Source organism: Plutella xylostella, chromosome 14, assembly GCF_932276165.1.
Source record: "Plutella xylostella chromosome 14, ilPluXylo3.1, whole genome shotgun sequence".
Taxonomy (NCBI): domain Eukaryota; kingdom Metazoa; phylum Arthropoda; class Insecta; order Lepidoptera; family Plutellidae; genus Plutella; species Plutella xylostella.
Window position 1 is genome coordinate 9,942,933 of NC_063994.1, and position 20,198 is coordinate 9,963,130.

At 38.2% G+C, this 20,198-nt stretch overlaps 1 protein-coding gene across 1 annotated transcript in view; it reads right to left on the reverse strand.

Annotated features, from left to right (window-relative positions):
• LOC105391923 overlaps positions 1–20,198 on the reverse strand; it is a 129,267-nt gene that overhangs the window by 67,322 nt on the left and 41,747 nt on the right. The gene's annotated exons all lie outside the window — the stretch shown is intronic.

The following is a 20,198-nucleotide window of genomic DNA, read 5'->3' on the forward strand; positions in this document are numbered from 1 at the left end:
GAGCGACCTTTTAAGAAGCCATGTTGCTCAACAGGTACCGCGTTTGCTATTACACTGTATATGGCGTCATAAACGATTCTTTCAAAGATCTTGCTAAAAATATTAAGTATAGATACTGGTCTATAGTTTTCAACCTTGCTTTTTAACCCCTTCTTGTGCACTGGTACGATTCTAGCTTTTTTCCAAATAGTAGGGAAGACACCTTCATTTATAGACATATTAAATATTAAAGTTAGTGGTTTAGATATTGACTTAGCACATTTAACTATAAAAAAGGGAGCCACATTATCACAGCCAGAACCTTTATTAGTGTCCAAGTCACTGAGCAGTTGTAAAACTTTCAGTTCATTGATTGAGATAGTACTAATAAAATCAGTTGTTCCATTTTGTGGCGGAGGTAGATCCAGCGCGGGATAATGAGGAAGTTTATCTAAAAACATTTTCTCGAAGAAATTATTAAAACCATCAGCTATGTCCGGACCAGTGCATAGACGTGTGTCACCTAATGTAAGTGAAGTTGGATATTTACTAGACCCCTTTTTTGATTGAACGAAGTTCCAGAGTTTTTTAGGATTGTTCCGTATCGAATGTTGAGCATTAAATATCATTTTATTGTAGCAGGCACGCTGTACTCGGTGGAAACGAGCTCTCAGCAGTGAAAACGTGTGGTAGTCGTCATGGTTACCGTATTTCTTCCATTTCTTATGGGCCTTATCTTTTTCTCTAATAATTTTTACCAAACTAGTAGAGTACCAGGCAGGAAAGTTATTATTTTTATGTGTTATAGCAACAGGGATATAAAGGTCTATACACTCGTAAATACGTTCGTAAAATAGATTAATAGCCTCATCCGTGGTTTTATTAAGAAACGCAGTCTCCCAGTCTGTCTCATTTAATTTTGAGTTGATTGATGCATAATCGCCTTTAAAGAATTTATATTTACGAATGGGTGCATGTGTTAAGGGAGGCAAGGTAATATCTGAGGCATCGATTAACAAGGATGGATGGTATAAGTCTTCTTTAATTAGCGGAGACGAACATCTGGTCAACTCAATATTAAAGTTACTAAGTATTAAATCTAGAATTTTATTATGGGAGTTCAAAATCATGTTATGCTGTAAGAAGCCACTAAGAGTCAATTGATTAATTAAATCCTTTGCAAGAGATTGAATTTCGACAGAAGTTCCCCCAGTATTATAAATAGGTCCGCTATACTCCCATTCTATGAATGGTAAGTTGAAGTCCCCCGCCATAAGATAGTTATCAAGGGGATTATTTGAGATAAAATGTGTAACTAAGTTAGCGTAGGTACTTAGATTCGATACTTGTGTACGGTCACCGGGAATATATGAACCTATTATGTGTAGATCGTACTTTAATTGCAACGCGGCTGCTGGAATAGTCACCCAGAGTAGCTCAGTTGGTGAACAAGAGAGGTCATCGCGCTGCACGGCGGCGAGCTCGCGTCGCGTGCATATCATTACCCCCCCTCCAGTGGATTTATTAGTGGCTAAGAGATCCCTATCGAAACGAAAAGTATCATACCTATCATCGCATAATTCACTACTTAGAATACCATCACAAAGCCATGATTCAACAAAAATTATGATGTCGTAATTGCCTGCTAATATATTTAGATAGCACGTATGTGTCTTTGTTCGCAGCCCGCGAACATTTTGGAAGTAAATATTCAACTTTGCACGGTCCATTTCAAATAGATAATTCTAAACATCCATTGACAATATAACAGCTGTACCATAGTTCGGTAAATAGACATATAGGTATGTAACGAAAGAATACACGATTGATAATTTTTAATAACTAAATACTTAATTTGAAAACAGCTGCTATGAAAAACTATAAAATAAGCCGGGGCTGCGAGTAGGCATACGATTCGTTGGCATGCGTAGCTATTGAGACAGATACAACTTTGAATAGCATAAATAGGTAGGCATAAATTTAATATTGGTAGGTGTTTATAGTATACAAAACCCGTAATGAAAAGAATTATCTCAAAATAATTAAATGGGTAGGTATATATGAATAAATAACAGTGAATACGACGATAATATGATATTAATATATAGATACGACGAATATTATAAAATATTATGGGATACATTACACATAAGTATAAATACAATATTCTATTGTTTGTTAAATTGGCGCGATGCATGCCGAAAACTCGAGTGAGTCCATTTATAATATTGTCTAAATAGGTATTAAGAATTAAGTATGAAACATACACAATAATCAACCTTAGTGAAGCTTCTTTAGGTCGGATTCTTCTTTGATGCAAATAGCAGGCGATGTCTCGTTCTTCCTCATAAATATCTTGCAGTTTTTTGTCCAAACAAATTGGAACTGTTTAGATTTCGCCATATCACGACAACGTTTGTAAATGAGTTTGTTGTCTACCGTCAGATGCTCGCTAACATAGATGCGTCGCGCGTCCCCGGGTATGGAAATATCTAGAGTGGTTACACCTCTGCTTTTGCGAAGACCGGCAAGAATATTATCTTTAGTGATACGATTCCTCAACTTCACGATTACGTTTTTTGGCTTTCCTGTGTTCTGAAGGCGAGATTGAATCCGGCTGGCATTTATGACGTCATCTTTATTCAGAGTTACTCCAGCATGCAGAGCAATTTTTGCCACAATGGCGTACAAATCCTCATTCTTAATTTCTGGAAGACCTGATATTTCGAGATTAAGAAGACGGTCCCATTGTTGTTGCTGCTTGATTTCGTATTTGAGTTCTTTAATCTCATCACGTAGTACCGCAGCCTCAGAAACATCTTTTTGGATCTCTTTAAGGTCAAAATCCATTACATCGACTTTGCTCTCGAGTTTTAGGTGGTTCTGAGAGTTCAGATCTACGGATGTTTTAATGGAATTGAGTTGCATGGTAACTGTGTCGTGTTTGGTGTTGAGCTCTGAAATAGCCGTTGATAGATCGGTTCTCAGTGTAGTGATGGCCAGATTGACTGGTTCTAGCTCTTTCTTCACGTCGTCAACAATACTATGTTTCAGATTAGCTATATCGGATGAAAGCTCCAGTTTCATTGATGTCAGTTTTGACATGATATCCACAGTGAAGGACTCGAGAGCTGAAGAAACGGAGTCATCATGTTTTCTTTTACGTATAGTGTTACTAAAGATGCCAGCATTAGTTACCTCGGTTTTGTCCAATTCTGGATTCGATGCAGATTTATCCGGCGAACGAAACATTTTACTGCCACTCGACGGGTAATAACAGCTCCAAGTATATACTTATTATGTTAACTTGCGGACACAGCGATAAGGCTCGAGGTGCGTAAACAAGGTGATTAACTCTTGAAATTGTGCTATATGACACTGCTCTTAAGGTTCAAGATCACAATTGCAAATTTTAATTTAAAATACGAAAAATTTGATACACGTCTACTCGTACCGGCAACTAGAGGAGTGTGTGATCTATAGTTACTTTAACACTATGTCGATTCTAAGCACGTTCTGTTTTATACGCAACAATTCATAACAAGTACTCATTATGAATTAAACATAATATTTGATCTAGGTACAACATCTTGTTATAGTACCTAAGTACATAATATTGCATCGTAGTGCACCGTGACGCATATAGAAGTAACTTGCAGTAATTAAAGTTACTAAAAATAATGACTGAACATAGGCCTCTCCCAAGGAGTACCACAACACTCGGTCCTCGGCCTTCCTCATCCAACCACTACCGGCTACCCGCCTAAGTTCGTCGGTTCAGCGGGCAGGAGGGCGTCCCACGCTGCGTTTACCTGATCGTGATCTCCACTCGAGAACTCGTCTACCCCAACGGTTTTAACTTTTATTCATTGTTCACGCGTGTAAACGCGCCATAAGTGCAAACTGTTAATCTGTGAAACTAGTGTAATCTGTGTCCATAAAAAACTATATCTTTTCTACTCTATGCTTAATACTATTGTTCGATTGTTAATGATTGTTTGCAACTAAAATGTAAAACGATACTAAAATGTGTAAAGTCAATAAAACTACGCTATTATACAAGAAGAACCCAAGACTTCTCATTTACTTATGTTTTATAATAAACATAATTTGGCGACCGTAAGACGAGAACTTCTGCAATGACCGATTAACAACGCGGCGCATTCGCAGCCAAGCTCAAGATCCCGCCATTTTGCCCAACTCGAAGGAAGCCAAACAAATTGTTCCCGCTATAAATGATCATGATCAAGACCCAGCCTGCTATCACGACGACCGACGAACGAGCAATCATCAGGGTATCGTCCAGATTTCACGTCAGGGTATCTACAAGATTATTGAGGACGTCGATCCGACACATCAAAACTGCAGCGTCACCTGTGCAGCAGCCGTCTGAGACTCCGGAATATTCTACGCGGCAGACCTCCACACCATCTTCGAGTTCTACAAACGGCAGCGGCAGTGGCTATCTCCACCAGATCGGCTTGGCCTATTAGTTAAGTGTCCAAATCTCTAATTTCAAGCATTCTATCTATCTTCAAGTTAACAAATGCTTCTTTCTAGTTCCTAACAACTTTCTCTGCTATTTTCTACTACTGCAAACAATGTCATCTTCCTAATAAGATGATAATGTAGTCTATTTTTTATAAAACTAGCTAGAGACTTGTAAGTATTCTGCTATTACTTTCAAGTAGGATTCCTACTTCAGATGCTTTAAACCTATTTTTCATAAGTCTCACTAGTTTTCATTTCAGTCTAGTTCTCATAGAGCTAGCTGGAGACTTTGTAAGTGTGGCTGCTATTTTCAAGTAAGTAGGTACCAATTCCTATTTCAGCGACTTACCTAGTGTTTTAAAGTCTCCCTAGTTTTCAATATTCAGTCAAGTTCTTACAGAGCTAGCTGGAGACTTTGTAAGTTTTCTGCTATTAATTTCAAGTATTCATACTTCAGAAAACTTACCTATTGTTTAAAGTCTCCCTAGTTTGCTATACCTAAATTCTTTTAGAATTATCTAGAGGCTGTAAGTTTCTGCTATTTTTAAGAAAGTAGGTAACTATTCCTACTTCAGAAACTTACCTAGTTTTTATAAGTCTCACTAGTTTTCAATTTTCCCCCAAGTTTTTGCATTCTTTGTTTGCAACAAGTGATCAGCATTGCTCTGCCGACCAATTTCAGCTGGGCCGCTATCCTGCGAGGTTCGTGCACGTCACAACGAGCGTCCTCTGCCCAGAGTCAGCCTACATCGAGCAGTGCCCCAGATCCTGTGGTCAAGTCTTCGCGGTCAGCGGTAATAAGTCACCGAGGAGGAGCGTGAGACACCACCTATCTATTTTTGTACATTCAGTTGCACTGCACTGCTATTTTAAACCTATTGCTATCTTAACAAACAAGCATGACAGAGCTAAAGGCACTTTTTGCCAAGCGTAGCTCCGTAAAGGGCCGCTTAACAAAGTTTCATAACTATCTTGACACTATACTATCAATAACTGAACCAAGTGCAGAGCAGCTTAATGAGCTTGCGCTAAGATTGGCAAAGATCGAGTCATTGGCCAAAACATTTGATGATTTACAATGTCAGATCGAGATTTTAAACTCTGATGCATTAGATTCAGAGCTTGATGAGCGGGAACTTATTGAGCAAGACTTCTATAAATTTATATCCAAAGCCCAGCTTATCCTAAGCAGTGAGAAGCCTAAATCTAATGCATCCAATAGCATGCCTTCTGGAGGTCCATCGTTTAAACTTCCACAAATTCAAATATCAAAGTTTGATGGCTCACTCCACCACTGGCTCGAGTTTAGGGACATGTTTGTATCATTGATACATGAGAATCCGAGTATACAGCCCGTTCATAAGTTCCACTACCTTAATTCCTACCTAGAAGGAGAGGCTGCCCGTGTCACATCAAACTTAGAAATGTCAGCGTCTAACTATGACAAAGCATGGTCTTTATTATGCGATCGGTTTAACAACAAGAGGCAATTGATAAGTTACCATTTAAATTCACTCTTCAACACTGAAAAATTAAACCGTGAGTCAGACAGATCACTGCGTACGCTGATTGACAATGTTAACAAGAACCTGCGTGCACTTGCCAGCCTCGGTGAACCGACAGACAGTTGGGAAACTTTGATTATCCATATGATAACATCAAAACTTGATTCTCAAACCAATTTAAAATGGGAAGAGCATCGTAACACTTTGAGCGACTCTCCCACACTTGCAATTTTTAACAAGTTCCTGAAAGATAAAGCCGATGTACTGGAATCATGTAGCCACAACAAGTTCGACCAATCTAAGCCACAAACGCCTCACAAATCACAAGCGAAAACTTATACTTGCACGGCCCAGCCCACTCACAACACTAACCCGACATTTGCATGTGCGTTTTGCAAGGCAGCTCATAGAATTTATGATTGCCCTAAATTTTTAGCGTTGCCTGTTGAACAACGAATTGCTGAAGCTGCTAAATTGGGATTATGTTTTAATTGCCTCCGCTTGGGTCACCATAGCTCCCGCTGCCCCGTGGGTCCATGCCGGGAATGCAGAAAACGCCACAACAGCCTGCTGCATAAGGTTTTACCTTCTCCACAGCCAGCAACGAGCGCCTCTTCTGTTGCACAAGCGGACACGGCGGTCAACATCAGCGTCCAGCCGACTAATCTAGTTTTTCTGTCAACAGCACTGCTACGGGTCATAAATCCAAAAACTAATAAAGAATGCGTTGTGAGAGCACTATTGGACTCAGGTAGCCAGTCTAGTTTTATAACCGAGTCCCTAAAACAAACACTAGGTTTGGATGCCTTACCTACAAACATTAAGGTAATCGGCATAGGCAATACCAACAGCAGTTCCGTTAGTGAACGCAGTATTGTCCAATTTCAGTCAATAAATTCGGATTTTAAGGTCACCCTATCATGTTCTGTCCTAAGGGAAATAACAGGTGACCTTCCCAAGGTCCATGTGGATTTAAAAGAATTTAAATTTCCACCTAAAATAATGTTAGCTGACCCAAGTTTTAACACCCCAGCGCCAATAGATGTTCTCATCGGTGCCGATATATTTTGGGATGTTGTCGGCGACAAACAGCAATCATTAGGAAAAGGCAAGCCATACTTGCGCAGTTCACAATTAGGTTGGATCGTGTCCGGCCCTATGTGTATTGATAATTGTGAACCTATCTATAATTCGCGAAGTAACTTTTCCCTCTCTCTCCATAACATGCAGGAGGATGTCACTCTGAACAACCAGTTTGCCCGCTGCAGGGGGCCCGAAGTGCTTCCCCAGTCTAAGCCTTTACTGAGTGACAGCGAGATAGCTTGTGAGAAATATTTGCTTACAAACACTACTCGCCTAGATAATGGTCAGTTTAGTAATAAACTGCCTGATTCACCCGAGTGTCTTGGTGAATCCTATATTAATGCTAAAAAGCGATTACTCGCCCTAGATAAGCTTTTCAGGAAGCAGCTTGAACTGAAGACAGCCTATTCCACATTTATTCAGGAACATTGTTCTGAATCAGCTGTTCTAAACCCTGAACTTCACAACTATTTTGGGTGTCATGACACCGAAGCTGAACTCCTAAACATATTAGAGTCTCTTACAGATACTCTGAGTTCAGCATGCTTACATTTAAGGAAGTTCAGGCCCAACTTGCCATCGTTTTTCAAAAATTCTAATTATAATTTAAATGTAAACGAGACTTTGAGTGATTCCACCAATACTTTGGGTTTAGGTTGAGATGCAACCATTAACAAGCTAAGGTATTTCTATTTAATTTCAAATAAAGTCAGCCCAGTGAAATCACTAAAAAGACAATACTTTCTATATTTTCTAATATACTTATATTTTTTATAATTTCTTGTACAGTCCAATTCAAAATGCTATCAACTATAGTTACATAAGCTTTATTGGGACGTAACTGTACCTAATTATTAATGATATTATTATTAAAACACTGGGAATTTTTTATAAGCTAATTTAGCCCATATTCTAAACATTTTATGTTCCCAGGCGAGCCTTTTGTGACGATCCAACATGCATCGAGCTTCACTGTTTATGTGAACTCCCATCTATAATAAATATGCATATGACTGGTCCTTTCTCCATTCTAAGTAGGTTTTAATAATTCAAATTTCAAAGATCAATTTTTTATGCTTAACTTAAACTAAACTTAACTATTTTGTATGTCAAAGATACAAATGTGTACACCTCGAGGCAGTGATTGAGCTGTCAAACTATTGCTATTACTTCTACAAGGTACATTTTAAATTTTTTAAGCATCTAATGTTGCGGCAATTGATTCCATCAACTTCAATTTTATACTATCTATCTATCTCACGCTCCTTATTTCGTTGACTTGTGAGACGCTGGAATTTATTCCGCAAAGTACCACTTTAAAAGGGTCATGGGCTACACAAACCTCACGTTTGAGGATTCTTATTTTTTTCACTAATATTTTTATTAGTCGCCGACTATGTCCCCTATCGTTTTGTCCTTAAGACCATAAGTTTTTTTCTCTTGGACATTTTCTAATTGGCCGGCCGTTAATGTCGCTGCCGTCTCCGAAGAAAGAAGACTCAAGAATGCCGCAGTGCTACGCAGCAAGCGAGCACCTCCGATAGCAATGCCTGGAGCCGACGCAAAGTCACGAATGGCCGACGTGCAATCGATGTGCATAGTGATTGAAGATCCCTTCAACCGGGGGGACTATGTTCACGCGTGTAAACGCGCCATAAGTGCAAACTGTTAATCTGTGAAACTAGTGTAATCTGTGTCCATAAAAAACTATATCTTTTCTACTCTATGCTTAATACTATTGTTCGATTGTTAATGATTGTTTGCAACTAAAATGTAAAACGATACTAAAATGTGTAAAGTCAATAAAACTACGCTATTATACAAGAAGAACCCAAGACTTCTCATTTACTTATGTTTTATAATAAACACTTTTATTCATAACAATAACAAACACAAAAAAATATATAGTCACGCGTGACGCTGGTGCCCTATCGCGAAGTCAAAACGAAGTAACATTTACGAAATAAAACCATTAGAAATAGGGGACGTCAAACGTTGTTTGGTGTACGTAGTTAGAATTACACATTTTACAATACGCTACCAGACGCTGCTCTTAAATTTAATAAGATTACGCAAGTTACTCAGCATCCAGGGAGTGGCATTAATAAATGATGTTTTCCTTGTGTTTTGATATTAAATCCGAAAGCCATAATAGCGGCCCTCAGTGGTGATAATCCTGACGTAACTGTGGGGTTACTCTATATAACGAAAAACTAAGTTTAAGAGCGCTGCTGCGCGAGTCACGACTCTATCTCGTTGTATTACACGTGTCGATTGCACGACAGAGAGTCTAATACAGGTTTGTTAGATTGTCGGAAACTATACATATAAGTTTGCGTTTTCCCGCATACAAAGTGACGCCTCTAGCGGAAACTATCATGCAACTTTTGACAGATAATGTATGCAGATGACAGATGAAAACGTAAAAATTTATAGTTTTCAAAAATTGCAAAACCTGTACTAGACGTTCAGGTCTCGTTTGTTAGTTTTTAGTCAGTATAGAGTGACCCTCCAAGCTCTTGGATCCCGTCACTCAGTATTAATCGCCTCTAACACAAGCGGGGTCGGGCCACGGAATCGGCGGGAAGAAGTGTACAGGGGCACAGAATAATAACTAGTAACAGGGGGTTGCAAAGCGGTATCTTTTCTTCCAAAAGTGCCACCTACTATCGTAGGTCGGCTATTATTATGGACACATAATTGGAAAAGTTGTGTAGTGAGCCGAAAAGAGGTCACTCGGGGAGTCATCCTGAACAACTTTTGTGCTGATTTTTTAAAATTCTTGAAAAAAGTTTTGCCCTTATCCATAGAACGTCAGTCGAGGACGTGACTTTTTTACTATGGAGAAATACGTGAATTTTCCAAAAGTAGTAGAACAAAGGTTGTTTATTCTTCTGGGTCACCTTCTTGCGTCGGGTGCGTATTGCGACGTATAAAAACGAAATGTATAATTTCACATTAATAACGTTCATAACATACAATAATGAACGTTACGTATAACAACAAAATCTATATTTTCATAAGGTATAAGATTCAATTGGTATAACGTACATTTTATATAAAATCTAAATATATAATACTTACGAGGACTAATATCAATTAGTATAACATACATTACGTATATCGTTTAAAATATATACTATCATTTAGTATAAAGTTCATAAAACATACTAACATATAACATTCTGTGTTTAATTACCCAACACCGTCAAACCCCCTAGCACCAAAACCTAAAGATAGGTGCGACGACGAGCAAAGCGAGGAGGAGCGTGTTAGGTGCACATGTTCGTTGAAACCAAAGCGGAGCGTCTCCCCACATAGCGTCAATAATAATAATAATAATGTCAAAACCCCTAGTACCAAAACCTAAAGATAGGTGCGACGACGAGCAAAGCGAGGAGGAGCGTGTTAGGTGCACATGTTCGTTGAAACCAAAGCGGAGCGCAGCGAAGCGGAGCGGAGCGTCTCCCCACATAGCGCCAATAATAATAATAATATCAAAACCCCTAGTACCAAAACCTAAAGATAGGTGCGACGACGAGCATAGCGAGGAGGAGCGTGTTAGGTGCACATGTTCGTCGAAACCAAAGCGGAGCGCAGCGAAGCGGAGTGGAGCGTTCCCCCCACATAACGTCAATAATAATGAAAATACGATACGACAATCTTTATACTTTTTGTGCATTATACATTATGATAATTATATCCGTTGTAGAATATATGTTATAAACGTTATATATTTTTTTATATATTTTAATCGTTATATCAATTGAAATTATACTTTTTGAACGTTATTCTTTACGAAATTATGTATTTAGTAATTATTCCTTTCGTTTGTTATGCACAGTGATCGTTATACTTAATAAATTTATATCATATGGGCGTATACCTTGTGAATGTTATACCATTTGTTTTTATACCTCGTATTACTTACCCTCTTGCGTCTGACTATTATTATTAACGTTTATTACGGACCCAAGATCCAGAAAGAACTATACCATACTTCTGCAACACGTTATATGTATAGGTAGTATTATGAAACATTCAATTCTATACGGTTGGTAATGAAAACTAATAAAATCACTGTTTTCATAGCCCACTCCCAAAGATCTTATCTCGTTTTATCAAGAATCAGGCTCTATCTCAGTTAAATTGCTCCCGAACTCAAAACGAGAAAAAGATTAAAAATGTACTGACAAACAATATTAGATGTCGGTTCGTCTGTCTGTCTGTCAGTAGCAACTTTCATGCCACGTTTCCCTTTTTTGTTTAATAATAACATTAAAGTGAATTTATAGAGATCCTACAGAAAAGTGGACCAAATGACTCAATAAAATTATATGTTGCTATCCTGCGATCTCACGTCTTAATAAATCTAAGTTTTTTTTATAAATGCGTTGCGCTGTGGCCTTACTGTTCATAATATGATGCATTTTTACTTAGTCCGGAGAGTTTCAACACAGCATATTACCTGAAACAAGAAAATAAATATTTATTAAATTTTACATACGTGTAATAACGCAGTACCTACAGATTAAACTGAAGACATTTTTACTTAACTAAATTGCTAAAAACAAATTGACAAAATAAATGACCCCGCCACTAGAGAGCAATGTTCTTAAAAACTAGGGTGAGTGCACTACACGGCAAGTTTCGGCAACTACCCGACATTCTTGTTAAAAGTTACGATATGAGAGGATAAGGTGGGTTACTCTATACTGACGAAAAACGAACGAACGAGAGCTGTCGTACAATCGGCACTTTTAATACAACGAGATACAGTCGTGGCTCGCGCAGCAGCTCTCGGAATCTTAGTTTTTCGTCAATACAGGGTGTTGCAAAAAGGGCAGCATGGTATATCTAAACCCGAAACTGAAATCAGAATTTCAAATTTCGCGAAAAAAGATAATTCTCCATAGTAAAAACAAAGTTTATAGTATACCCTTTTTGCAACACCCTGTATAGAGTAAGCCTCAAGTTCTTGTTGCATTCCGTCGGGACCCACTCAAATTAACGTCTAGTGTAAAACTACACCATTAGTGCATTCGTGTGAACGCGGCTTTAGGCTCTTGAGAAGTGGCACAAGGGGGGTTTTAACGCACAAAGCACGGGGTAAGTAAGGTATATCATATACCTTACTTACCCCGTGCTTTGTGTACCATATACCGTATATGGTAAAGAGGCTGCTTTAAGGCTTGACCAATTTAACGTTTAGGGGAACGTAGTTAAGATGAGGCGCCATTGGTGCGTTGCGGCGCGTTCGTGGGGGCGTCGTCGTCTCAAAGGAACTGTCATTTAAAATATATGGCAACAACGAATCAACGCACCAATGGGGGCCTCACCCTTACACTCGCAAATAGGCATTCGTATCTACGATCAACACCCAAGACCCGAGTATAAAAATATCTGTGTTGAAACAAATATCTGCCCCAGGCGGGAATCGAGCCCGGGACCTTCGGTCGTCTCAGATGCCTAACAATTTGCACCTTACTTGGCGCTAGCTCATGTTAATATCCTCTGTTATTTCATTCATTACACAACTTTTGGGCCCAAATTCGTCTCAAAGGAATGTTAACGACAGAACATTAGGTAAGTAAGAACCAACATAAGTGTTAAACACGTCTTAAAGAAACTTCCGGATTCATTTACCCTTATTAGATTTAACTAAGTAAGATTAGAGTAGGTAGTACCTGTTAATGAAGGTAGTACCTAAATAAAATTGTAATTTTTTGGCAAAATTATGATACCTATGTAAGTAACTTTTTATGGAAGAAAATTTTCTATTGTTTGTTATAAAAGGAAAATAAAACTACTTTATGATGCTTAAAACTATAAATTATGTAGTTATAAAAGGTTTTCGAGTGTAATAAAAAGTCTCATCTCATCGATATTTACTACGTAAAAGAAATAATTTTTATTCATTACCTTGAACCTCATCTCCAAAATCTCCAGAATTAGACTCTAGCTCCAGACGCAATAACCTATATGTAGCCATTACACAGCCGTGATCTCAGCACCGAGAAATGCGGTTTGCCTGATGACGTCACACGGTCCGCACGGAAATTCGGATCAATCGGTAGCCGATTGCAACAGTGGGGTCACTCTATATGACGACAAACTGAGTTTCGGAGTTCTCTATCTCGTTGTATTAAACGTGCCGATTGCACGACAATTCTCGTTTGTTTTTCGTCAGTATAGAGTAACCTTCCAGACACGGCCGCTGAACTATTTGCCGATTCTCAACTTCCATTAGTTCAGTAGGAATTTCAGATATACAGGATGTTACACATTACAGGATGATGATCCCACGGCAGCGGAGCGGCGATTCCATATAAAATTTAAGATAGGACATTTTACTGACAGGACTTTATGTTACAATAAGTAGTTTATATTATGATTTATGTAAACTGCAATAAAAGAATATCAAATAATCGCGTCACTTACCCTGAAATCATACCCGCTAAAATAAAAATTGCTGTACCAATGAAACCCTCTACGGCTACAGCAAAAAGTTCTAAAAAAATCCAATAAACCAGTTAACCTGTTTCCAAGTCATTCAAAAACTGTGTTATATCTACTATGATGTAACAGTAACATTTCAATTCAATGTATGTAGGTACCTATTTACGAACATACCTTCGCAAATGAGTTTCTATTGCTAAAGATGTCTCATCAATTTCAGGTCCTTCTTCCCCCTTGGGGGTGAGAGGGCGGAGAGGTGAATTGAGCATTTAATTCTATTGGACTGAAATATTGGTACCACGGGAATTCGAGGGCCTTGGAAATTTATTGGCGACATAATTTTATACGAAGAGTTTGTTTACATAATAATTTCAGTCGGTAGGATGGGTATTTAGGATGCCTGATTTGACTAAAAATAAAGTTGGTGACTGGAATAAAGTTTCATGATAGTTTCTGCTAGAAAACGTAAACTTTTATAGTTTTCGACAAAATATCAAACCTGTAGGTATTATAGTGAGCGCGGAACTAGCTGGCCGCGCCACTATAGTGCCGCATGCCGCCGCACACGAGCCACCACGCACCGGCCACAGCCACAAACGCCGCCACAAGAAGCTTTTGTATGGGAACGATTTGAAGCGTGTGGCCGCCACCGGCGTCAACCGTGTGCGTCGAGTCCATATAAAATGTACGAAAATTACAGGAAATATGCCAGTGGCGGCGTTTTGTGGTTTGTGGCCGGTGGCCCGTGTGCCCGGGACCTTAGACGTACCGATTACCAAATAGTTACTATATATAATTACGAGTATACGTGTAGCTTACATCCTATAGGAGTTATTGTTTAAAACTTCTGTTAGGCCTGTGTTTTATACTTATTATACATACTAAAACAAAGGCAATGTTAGCGAAATCAATCGATTCTGGAACCACAGATTAATGGCATTACTTACTCTGTGTCACAGATCATAGACAATGGGAGGAAGTTACGTCATTATGTCGATTGCACGTCGATTCCAACTATTGAGTCGACTTGGAGAAATGGAATGGGAGGTATGGCACTTTTTGTTGCTAAAGCAGATAGTTCTGAAATGCCAAGCTATAAATAAATAAATAAATAAATATGTGGGGACATCTCACACACGGCCATCCGACCCCAAGCTAGGCAGAACCTGTGTTATGGGTGTCGGACAGCTGATATATCTACACAAATACATAGATAGATAGATACTAAATATAAATATCAACACCCAAGACCCGAGTACAAATATCTGTCTTTAAACAAATATCTGCCCCAGCCGGGAATCGAACCCGGGACCTTCAGCTCAGTAGTCAGGGTCACTAACCACTACGCCATTCGGTCGTCCAATAAGCATAAGCACACTACGTTACTTTGTAATGTTAGTATTCTTTGACGGTAAACTTGTCGAATTACTGAACGTTTAGTTAATTGACCGGTCTCATAGTTTAGTATAGTTTTGACAATAATTTGATTTTGGTAATAACTAGATACATACATATTTCATCATCACGACCCATCACGTGCTGGGGCACAGTTCTCCTTCCAATGAAGTAAGGGTTTAGGCCTAGCCCACCACGCTGGCCTAGTGCGGGTTGGTGGACCCCAACACAAGCAAGCTTGTGCTGAGAGAGTTGTCGGGTAAGTGGGCAACCCGACTGTCAGATGTTTTTAAGCTGCCCGAAGGCCTCTGACTAGCCTCTGACCGAAACATCAACAGGGATCCATGGCTTAACGTGCCGTCTAAAGCACGGAACATATTTCTTTATCTATTTTATATTTGCAATCATCCTCGTCAGCCCGTAACCATCCACTTCTGGACATATGCCTCTCTCAAGGTGCGACAACACCACTCTGTCCTCGGCCTCCACCATCCAGCCACTACCGGCCACCTTTCCAAGGTCGTTAGTCCAGCTAGCCGGAGGGCGTCCCACGTTTTTCAGCCTGTGGGGTTACTACCACCGAACATTAGCAATTAGCAATCATTATAAATGCACCGTGTCGCTCATTTGTCAGATCTGACGTAACTTGTCAGAATCTGACAGATGTTTGACAGGCGGGCGACGCGACGTATACAAAGTCCTTGCGCGACGCCTCATATGGATTGTTAATTGCGAATGTGCCGGTGGTGGTAGGGTAGCTGCTCTAACTATATAAGTAAAGTACTTATATTAAAAATCAGTGATTATGCTTTAAGAAATATGAGACACCTTTTCTTGAAACCGCATGAAAATTAAAGTTGCAAAGACCTTTACACTAACACGTGCAAATTAAAAATATATGCTCTTTTGACCCTTATACACCTGTGTAATAAGAGTCACTTCAGTGTGGTGGTAGACAGAGATTGCTCTTTTATAGGATCAGGTTAAGGGGATCCCTAAAGCTAAAATGCTAAAGTCGGCTTGATATACTTGATTAGATTGGAAAAACGGTGGCTTCTATCACATTGATAAAAATATATTTTGTAGCAGAGGGTATACTGAACATGTTAGTTGCTTATAAATTGGTGCAGGATTATAATAAGTATGTTAAAAAAAATTGCAAACACACCATGTCTTTTGCCATTTTTTGACTTATTATGAAAAAACCCTCGAAATCAGAGGGCCCATTTTCATGGAATCTTATATGTATGTGTAGGTAATAAATTCTTAACAAAGTTACCTTAAAGAGTTGGATTTAATGGACCAGAAGTCAACTTTTTTTGCAAAAAACTAATAAATTCCGGTTTAAAAATGATGACACCGTGACAGATTTCAGATTTCTTCAGTCGTCGCCCTGGTGGCGGCCTGTTAGGAGCGATACCCACGCCATTTTATTTTTTATCAAATATTTCACAAAAACTGATTAAATCAACAAATTATGACTACAAGTATTATAATACATATGCATTTGCTATGGAAAGTTAATTTTCTAATCATTTTAGATGCAGAAAAGCCGAAAATTCTTAGAAAACATTTCGCCTTTTCGATTTGTTTACATTTTTTACTATAGAGTTACAGATGCATAGATAAAGGTAAACATTGCACATAATGACACTTATTAGATTCTCCGAATAAGAACTATACGGTCAATGCAGTATGCCAAAGCGCGAGCCTGTTTATATTCTGAGGGGTAATTTATTTTATTTTAACGGTTGTGTATGGTAGGTAAGCTACACAATATACAGGGTGTTGAAAAGTAAGTTCATAATTTGTTTTATTTGAAACCAAAAACCGTAGTTAATTAAAAATATATATATTTTAAGATGTGGTAGTCTGTACACTACAGGTTGTTAAAAATAAGTAAGTATTTTTAAAAATTGAAGATCTAAAATTTACATAATTTTTTAAATCTATTTAACAAGCTTTGCAAAAAAGCGGTTAAGTGCGACTGTATCTCGCCATGAAAAAAATGAAATGTTTACTGTAGCTATGAATTTAATGCGTTACAAGTGGAATAAAATACCGCATAATATTATGTACAACTATGTAAGAGCCTAGTTTTTAAAAAAAAACTCATAAGAAAATATTAAATACACAGGTTTTTTAACCCCTGAAGGAAATAGAGGGGTGTTATAAGTTTAAAGTAAGGGCTGAATTTTTTTTTTAAATTAGGGTGATAGGTAATGTATATTTTTAATGATTTTTTCAAATAGATAAATGTTATACCATTTTTAAATTGCCATAAAATTACCTATAGTTATAGTTATAGAAAAGGGCAGGGCTACCAGTGCCCATTCGCCACTGCAACCTAAAAGATCTATAAATTATGACTCCCCATGCCGAGTCTCACTCTACAGGCCCAGGTCTTTTATAAACCTGATATTACCTATACAGGATGTTGCAAAAAGGGTATACTGTGCCGAAAGGGTTTGACTCAGGGGTTATTCTGAACAACTTTTGTTCTCCAAGTTTTGGAAATTCTCGAAAAATAAATTCGGTCTCTATAGTAAAAAGTCACGTGATCGAATAAGTTTTTATGTAAAAGGTTTTGTTACGTGAATTTTCAAAATTGTAGAAGAAAAGTGGATCAGAATGGCACCTAAATCCACTTTTGGCTAAGCTTTATACCCTTTTTTCAATACCTTGTATAAAATATCGTCAGCGTCACCTTAGATCGTAATCATCGTAACTCCTCGTGACCAAATTTTAGTGGAGACAAAAATACTGTTTTATTTGTAGTTCTAGTTGGCATACTACCCACCTAAAGTTTTTTTTAACTAGCCTAAAAATGATTTGATTAGACAGTCTATCTTCCTGTTCAACCGCAGCCTGAGTGCCAGTGACTCAATGACTGAAAGGAGGCCATTAGTAGTACTTTGGTTCCCAGACAAACGATTAGCTTTAGTATTCTTTATTAAAATAACAATATAAGTTCTTATTCTCACTGTTAGCGTAATTTAGTTAGTAGTTTTACGTAATGTGTAAATTAGACTTACCATAACTGTTTTTCTTTTTGTAATAATTTACTACCATATGCGAAAACTATTAAATGGCTCTTAGATGCATCATATAAATGTAAACTAGTTTAAGATAGCTGTAAGTTTTCCGAATACGATAAAATAAAATAAAATAAAATTAGTGCTCCTAAATAAATAAAGCAGGCCTGTAGATTATCTTTCAGTGTACCGACACATCTGATTGCTGTAAGAGCCTGATAAGCTCTTCGAACGAGTCATACCTCTGTGGTGGTACGGTTTCGACCTTTCGGACAGTCAGTTTGGCATCCGAAATGCGGATTCGAATAGTGGGTACAATACTTTGCGTTCGTTCACTGTCGGAGCAGGATAAGAACCACGGGCGAGTTGTTGCGCTGGCTGTTTGCTTAAAAATAGTAACCGCGTTCAACTCTATCCCCTAGAGGGCGAACCTTTAGGGCGGCTCTTGTATACCATCACTTGTCTTCTTATCTGCAGAAAATTGACAGAGGTCATACGTGTCTAACAAGTACATTAAGGATGCGAAAAGAGAGGGTTTGTTTTCACTGAAGAAGTTCAGTTGCGGAGTTCCACAGCGGTAGGTCTTGGACCCCTCTGCTGTGGAACTTGGCATACAACGCGGTCCTGCAAATCAAGCTCGCAAACGGCGTTAGCACAGTGCATTTTTCTAATGTCACACAGGTCGTGAGGTAGGCTGAGAGCCTCCTTCGGGGATGACATCCCAATGATTCATTACGAAAAAATTGCTGCAGCTGTGCTCGCCATGCAGTGCATGGGCTACTTCCGAATCTGGGGGGCTGTTGCAAAGGAGTCCGTTGCCTCTATACGGTACGGGTTCCGTGCGATCTATGATCCTTCCGGGAGCACCTGTCTTGTCAAGTCGAAGAGAATGGCTCGTATTCGACGCAACCTGCAGTACTGGTGGGATTGGTTGGAGGACAGGACACCAGGAAGCTGCAGCAGCCGTCATGCTGTGATTCGACGCATAGATGCAAAAAAAAGTTGAAAGTAACTTCATGTTAATAAAATATTAGATCTTAATTTAACAACATAACATTGCAAAAAAAATTAACATTGTTGAGTATGTTATTGTTATTTATTAAAGTAGTAATAAAAACAAAGGCTTATTGCATAGTTTTCGTTCACGTTCGCCTACATCGCACGTTGTATATGAGAATAAAGGGTATAATTACTAAGTTTTCTTGTTTAAAAATCACGGTTTGGGGTTTAGAGGAAAACAAATGGTAAAATGCGGAATACAGTTTTTTTTTTCGAATAAAGAGGAAAACATGTGAATTCAAAAAACGTTTCTATTGACACCAAAGAGTACTTTTCGCCGAGAAAAGTGGAGTTACAATGTTTGCGATCTAAAGTGATGATAGAACTAGAACTTATTTTTTCAGTTCACCTGCTGTTGAGTGAAATCGTAATTAGGTAAATGACTCCTTGACATGAAAATAACTTTTTTTTTATAATCGTTATAACAAAACCGTTTTTTTTAATACAGCAATATTTGTAGGTGTACTTACAGTGAGCAAAAGAGCGCAGCAAGGTGTAAATTTTTTGGTTTTTAAGAAACAAAAATATTATTTCTATCATATCCCAAATACACATAAGTACTTAAAAAAAAATACACACTCTCGCCTTGTACTAATGTACTCCCTTGCGGGGGTACTTACATGTTATTATTTTTCTGGTGACCTCCCCATATCCCTTTGCCAGCTACGTAACCTTTTGTGACACCCTGTATATGCAGAGTTCTGCAAACTACTGTTCTGCTTTTGAAACACCAAAAAAAAACAGGTCGTCTAACTAAAAGGTCACGTGACCAAAAAAAAATTATATGAAGAAGCGTTTTTTTCATGAATATAAAAAATTACGTAGGATAAAAGTTTTTCAGAGTGACGCCTGAGTAACGCCCTTTCGGCTAACTATACTTTTTTTATTACACGGGGGCAGAGTTTAATACAACACCCTGAACTATTAAACTCTGATAATATTTTCGCGATTTTTTTACATTCTGATTTCATTTCCTGGCTAAGAAATAACATCAATAACATGCTGCACACGTAGGTTTCGGCATAGTATTAAACCCTTTTTGCAACAACCTGTATAAATATCGGCACGGGTACGACTTTATATATAATTAATTATTAAATATTAAAAATACTTTCAAATAAAAATAAATATTTTCGTATCACAAAACAATATTACTTACTTAGTATATTTTTAACAAAGTGGCATGTCTTCA